At 42.7% G+C, this 6,977-nt stretch overlaps 1 protein-coding gene across 1 annotated transcript in view; it reads right to left on the bottom strand.

The window, feature by feature from the left end:
- The window catches only part of LOC107592656 (tumor necrosis factor receptor superfamily member 19-like), a 33,680-nt gene extending 33,106 nt beyond the window's left edge, over positions 1-574 (bottom strand). The window contains exon 1 of the mRNA XM_016282192.1: positions 395-574. The gene's annotated coding sequence lies outside the window, so the exon portion shown is untranslated. The remainder of the gene's footprint in view (positions 1-394) is intronic.
- Between the last annotated feature and the right edge of the window lie 6,403 nt (positions 575-6,977).

The following is a 6,977-nucleotide window of genomic DNA, read 5'->3' as shown; positions in this document are numbered from 1 at the left end:
AAAAGAGAGAGAGAGAGAGAGAGAGAGAGAGAGAGAGAGAGAGAGAGAGAGAGATCTATTACTATTGTTGTTGTTGTTGTTATTCATGTAATACTACATTGCATTGTGTACATGTTGAAACCAGGCTTCAAAACATAATAATATTATAAAACATAGTCTAAATAACTTTTTCTGCTTGAACTTTTTGACCTGACATAAAAAAAGAGTGTAATGGACGAATGAAATAGGTCCCTTAAATTAATTATAAGCTATAGCTATGCATGCACTGTCTGTGTGTGTGTGTGTGTGTGTGTGTGTGTGTGTGTTTCGTGTAGTTTTCCTTAAGGTTCTGAGTTTTGGATTTATATGATGTGCGGTCAAAGCAGCGCTGCAACTGTGTGCAAAACTTTCTTACCGATAATGAGTCGCTCGTGAGATCGCCGTCTCCTATGGAAAGCTGCTCGGGATGTGATCCAGTGTGCTCGCCGCTGAGGTCTGAACCCGTCCCGTGTCCAGCTCTGAAGCAAGAGCTCAGATGAAAGCCTGCGGTCTGATGCCTGTAATCTGATCTCCCATCAGCATGCACATCAAAGCTTCAGACACGTCCTGGACAAAAGCGCTTTAAACGAGCCTGTTTATTCACTTGCACCCCTCCATGTGTTCATCCGAATATCTGCAAATGCACAAACTCAAGGACGGTCTAACTGCATGATCCCGGGGCAGGCATGGGTTTAAAGCTTGTGTGATCTGATCTGCTGCGCGTGTTTGATGCAGAATTCCCTTTCATCGAGTGACGTCACCTGACGAGCAGCGATTGGCTGGATTATCTGCAAGCAGAGGAGACTTTTCACATCGAGGTCGAGTCCTTGAAATCAAATCTCTTACATTCACTGGCTCCAAAAAAAAGTATTTTAACAATGGAGTCACACTTACATAAGAATGCCATTAGATAACAGAATACCAAACCAGTGGCATTTATTTATATAAATAAATAAATAAAGCACAAACAGTTTTCAAGAAAAAAAAAACATTTACTAAAAATAAGTTTGTGGCCATTAAGTTAGATAACAGAATACCAAACCAGTGGCATGTATTTATTTAAATAAACAAATAAATAAATATAGCACAAACAGTTTTCAAGAAAAAAATGTTTTTAATAAAAATAAGTGTGTAGCCATTAATAAGTTAGATAACAGAATACCAAACCAGTGGCATTTACTTATTTAAATAAACAAATAAAGCACAAGCAGTTTTCAAGAAGAAATTTTTTGTTTTAATAAAAATACGTTTGTGGGAAAAAAAGTTTTTGCTTTTTGTCTGGACGTAAAGAATGTTCAATTAAATTCTGTAGTACTTTCGATGTTCAAAGATGTACTAGTACTGGGGGCCCTCTGCTGGTGTGCTAAAGCTAAGCCACATGTGGTTCTCAGTTGTGTGCTGTCATCTGGGCCATATACAGTACCACAATACCAATGGTAGACCAAAAGAAACAGATAGCAAAACATATCTGGTGTGGCCTGTAGTGTTCAGACATGTCATATCTAGGCAGATGTGACAGCTTGCATCCACATTTGGCACAAACGTTCTTGATGTCTGGGATGTTAATACAATGAATGTGATCAATGTTAAGGAAAATATAAGATTTTGAGTTGCTAAAATGCTTTCATCATTGAATATTTTGTACTAATGTTGGGTAACAACTGAACACAATAAAACCACACTAATGTACACTCAGACATGAGTCATCTTTTTATGAAGGTAGATTTTAAATAAAATCTGAATTGTTTTCTCAGGACGAAAGTATTACTACATGCGAGGCTGTATTTATTTGATTTAAAATACAGTAAAACAGTAATATTGTGAAATATTATTACAAATGTAATGTATTCCTGTGATGCAAAGCTACATTTTCAGTTTTCAGTGTCAAATGATACAGAAATTATTCTAATATGCTGATTTGTTTATTTTTTTTTTGATGGATAAAAAGTTCAAAAGAACAGCATTTATTTTAATAATAAAAAAGCTGACTTTTGTTTCCCACAATCAACATTTTTATTAAAGCCAACATGAAATGACTGAGCAAAAGGTATATTCACAATGGCTAATAAAGGGAATGTGACAGATTAGATGAACGAATAAAAAATAAAATAAAAAAATAGGCTAGGGTGATGAGCAAAGGCATTATATATTTTTTTCTGTTTTATATATGTCTGCGTATACAGTTCATGTTTAAAGAATCTACTATATCCTTTCATTTTACATTTTAAACCAACTTCATCCTTTATTACACAATTTGAATTATTAAAAGGTTAGTTCATCCGAAATGCAAAGATAATTTCACTTTATTTGTGTGACTTTATTTCGTGAAACAAAAAATGCAGATGTTTAGCATCATTCACTTTCATTGCATCTTTTTTCCCCTTACAATAAAAGTGAATTATGACTGAGATTGTCATAACATTCTCCCTTTTGCGTGTTACTTTCTCACTTTTTGCATCCAGGTTCTTTGGTTAAAGCACACTCTCTGAACAGAGACTAATGATGCATGTGCTACTGAGGAACCTGCTGAAGTGCAGGTCGCTTTGGTCAAAGTGAAGGTGTCATGGGGTAGCTGGTGGGACAAGCGGTTCAGCCATTATGTCAATCCACACACTTACAATCCCAAGAAACTCCAAAATGATGTGACAGATCAGTTATGACTGAATTAAGCAACAACAGCTCTTCTGGAAGCACTGAAATCAACACGCACACTGTTTGAAACCAAACTCTTTGTTGTATTGATGTTGGATCTCATCAAAGCACATTATTTTGGTCTTCCCGTGTAGGATCCATCCAGACTCTGAGCATCACGGTATGTAGCATCCTCACTACTTGCGCCACCGCACTCATATGTAAGGAATGAGACAGATTTGTGAACAATATTTGAGAGAAATAGGCCTTTCGTGTACATAGAAAAAGTCTTAGATCTTTGAGTTCAGCTCATGAAAAATGGGGGCAAAAACAAAAGTGTTGTGTTTATAATTTGGTTCAGTGTATATGTATATATATATATATGGGAAAGGGATGTTTTGTCATATGCACATACATATACACCAATCAGGCATAACATTATGACCACCTTCCTAATATTGTGTTGGTCCCCGTTTTGCTGCCAAAACAGCCCTGACCTGTTGAGGCATGGACTCTACTAGACGCCTGAAGGTGTGCTGTGGTATCGCTGAAAGAGGCCACAGCCACCAGGTAATACAGTTTCCATGAAAGGGTGTACATGGTCTGCAACAATGCTTAGGTAGGTGGTACGTGTCAAAGTAACATCCACATGGATGGCAGGACTCAAGGTTTCCAAGAAGAACATTGCCCAAAGCATCACACTGCTTCCGGCGGCTTGTCTTCTTCCCATAGTGCATCCTGGTGCACCCGGCCATCCATGTGATAAAAGAAAACTTGATTCATCAGACCAGGTCACCTTCTTCCATTGCTCAGTGGTCCAGTTCTAATGCTCACGTGCCCACTGTTGGCACCCTGACTGGTCTGCGGCTATGCAGCCCCATACGCAACAAACTGAGATGCATTGTGTATTCTGATACCTTTCCATCAAAGCATTAACTTCTTGAGCAATTTGAGCTACAGTAGCACTTCTGTTGGCTCGGACCACATGGGCCAGCCTTCGCTCCCCACATGAATCAATGAACCTTGGCCGCCTGTTCACCACTGTTTCTTCCTTGGACCACTTTTGACAGATTCGGACCACTGCAGACCGGGAATACCCCACAAGAGCTGCAGTTTTGGAGATGCTCTGACCCAGTCGTCTAGCCATCACAATTTGGCCCTAGTCAAACTCGATCAAATCCTTACACTTGCCCATTTTTCCTGCAAAATGTTCACTTGCATATACATCCCACCCACTAACAGGTGCCATGATGAAGAGATAATCAGTGTTATTCATTTCACCTGTCAGTGGTCATAATGTTATGCCTCATCGGTGTACATATATACATTAAACAAGCGTTTTTTTAACTTTTTGATACCACGTACCCCTTAATATGAGTCCCTTCGCAAGTGACCCCTTATAATAGCAGCTATATAGATATAAAGACCCATTGATGTAGTGAAAAACTAAAAAATACAAATGAATGGGGGGTGATTATACATTTACGTACTGAGTAATATTAATGAACAACATATACTAACTAGGGTTAGGACTAGGGTTTGGTTCAAGGCTATTGCATTGTGCATGATTTACCAACATTACTATAATCAGTACATGTTACATTTGTAACAAAAACACAGTAAAATAAAGTGTTACTAAAACTACTGTCACTATTTAAAGTATCTTATTCTCACCAAAGCTGCATTTATTCGATTAAAAAATGCAGTGAAACAATAATATTGTGAAATATTATTACAATTGTTGTTTGACTAAAAAATGCAGTAAAACAGTAATATTGTGAAATATTATTACAAATTTAAAATAACTGTTTTCTATCTGAGTAATTTCAAAAGTAATTAATTCCTGCGATGGCAAAGCTGATTCCGTTTCAAGGGAACTTCGAACTGCATCCTCTAGGGGTCGCTATGGGGAACGCCTCGTCGTGACCCATGTCTGAAGCATACATTGAAAAAACACCACGACAGCCATGACGTCACTACCGGTGCGACTATAGTATAAATAGGCGCCGGGAGAACACATCATCCTCTTCTTCATCTTCACTGACTGTTTTGTATGAAGCGTGCATTTCTGTGGTAAGAGCGATCTCTATTCATATCATAATGGCGAGCACTAGCAAAGCTTTTAGAGGATGTGTGCATCTGTGTCGTCGTTATTTGACATCTGATGACACACACGATCTATGCGTTGTTTGCTTGGGCGAAGAGCACACACGCGATGTCCTCGGGGGGGCAATCGGCGTGCACTGCGAGCATTTTCCAATGAAAAAGCTCTGCTCTCGCTATGCGTTGTTTGTTTGGGCGAAGAGCACACACGCGATGTCCTCGGGGGGGCAATCGGCGTGCACTGCGAGCATTTTCCAATGAAAAAGCTCTGCTCTCGCTTGTCTCTCTTTTAGAGGAAAGAGGGGCAGCCATCTGCTTCCCGTGATTCAGGACCCGCTGCTACTGAGGCACGGAGGAGAATGAGCTCGTGGGGATCGCAGGTGGATCTGGCAGATGAGTTTAAAGAGGGGTTTTTCCTCTCGCGATCGTCGGCTGTGGACGAGAGTGAGCCGCTGGAGGATGATGTTATTTCATTAACATCATCTGATCCAGGGACCAGTGCTCTGCTGGGTTCGGCCCAGGATGAGCAGGAAATGTCTGAGGAGGGCGAAGAAGCTGAGGCTGAGCCTTCCCAATCTTCCTGCCCTGCGTATGATGAGCTTTTGGAAGTTATGGATCGCACAACGGCGAGGCTTGACTTGCCATGGAAGCGGGCAAAGAAAGTGACGTTGCAAGGTCATCTCAATGAACGTTGTCTTTCAGGCCATAACCCTCCAGCTCAGGTGAGCCTTCCTTTCTTCCTGATCTCCATACAGAGATTGAGAAGGAATGGAAGGGGCCGTTTTCCTCACGCATCCATCGATTCCAGCATACGAGTTATGCCAACTTCGATGCGATGCGCGAAAACGCCTATGAGAAGATGCCCCCTATAGAGAGACGCTGGCCAGCTATCTCTCTATGCGTGAGACATCCTCTCTTAAGACTCCCTCCTTGCCATCTAAGCCCCTTCAGGATACATCTCGCTTGAATGGCAGGGCATATGCAGCAGCAGCAGGTCAGGCTGTCGCTTCATTGCACACGATGGTGGTGCTCCAGGCATATCAGGCTGACCTGCTGAAAGACCTGGATAAAGGCGAGGGCCTTTCTCCTGATGAGGTAGCTGAGTTGCGCCACACCACGGATCTCGCTCTCCGTGCTACTAATCAGGCCGCCTCTGCTATGGGCAGGTCCATGGCAGCTATGGTAGTGATAAAGAGACATCTGTGGGTGATCCTGGCAGATATCGGGAAGAAAGACAGGGGCTTTCTTCTCGATGCTCTGGTTTTGCCTTTCCGAATTTTTTGGTACCTCCGTTGAGACAGTGGTCGAGAAGTTCAGGGAGGCGAAGGCGCACTCAGCGGCCTTCAAATCCTTCATTCCACGAAGGTCCAGGTCTGAGCCCGAACAACCCAGGGGTGCTGGCCCATCTCGGTTTGAGGATCAGAGATGGGCACAGAAGGCTAGTGTCATGGCTCGCGCTCCTCCCCCGCCTGCGGGTAGGGGTAGGAGGAATCGCGGGTCAAAAGGAGGTAGGCACGACCTAAGGGATGTGATCCAGACAAGGCGTCAGCGCTTTCGTCCGGATCAGAGTATATATATATATATATATGTGTGTGTGTATTTCATGCGGTGGTGGTTGTGTGTATAATCTATCTGCTAGCTTTCTTTGCAGTGTTTTCCGGGACCTGTGTGTTTCTGTCCTTTTTCTAGGGTAGGTCCTCGGTGAGCACCCCCTCTGTTGGATTCAGAAACCGGGTGCTCGACTTGCAGTGTTTACTTCACTCGTCGATATAATGTCCAGCTGGTATGATAGCCTGGTTTTGGCTGCATGCTTCCCGGATCATGCGTCCAGGTCACAGGCTTCTGTGGGAGCCTTATTGATCATCAGGCCCCCGCACGGCACTGCAAAATTTCCTGGACGTCCGGGCTGGGCTTATGCTTTCAGGCTGCCCTGTCTGGTATACCATATCTAGGTCGCCCTGAGGGGCCTCCTGATCACCAGGATATCCCCTCTTGCCGAGGCATCAAGCGGGAAGTATAGCTGGTAATTGCGAGAACCTTCTTGTGTAATGCTGTGTCAGGCAGAGCTCCCCTCGCCTTAGAGGGTTGTATTTGAGCTTGCCTCTCCCGTTTGGTTCAGTACTTCCGGGTATCTGTGAACAGATGATTGGAAAGCTCTTAAATCCATGCTATGGTAAGTGCACACGCTAAGATTTGTGCACTTTCTAAAATCCACATAGTGGTAA

This window comes from Sinocyclocheilus grahami, unplaced genomic scaffold (genome assembly GCF_001515645.1).
Source record: "Sinocyclocheilus grahami isolate Dianchi unplaced genomic scaffold, SAMN03320097.WGS_v1.1 scaffold156.1, whole genome shotgun sequence".
NCBI classification, from domain to species: Eukaryota; Metazoa; Chordata; class Actinopteri; order Cypriniformes; family Cyprinidae; genus Sinocyclocheilus; species Sinocyclocheilus grahami.
The sequence above is the reverse complement of the archived record's forward strand: the minus strand, read 5'-3'. Positions and strand labels throughout refer to the sequence as shown.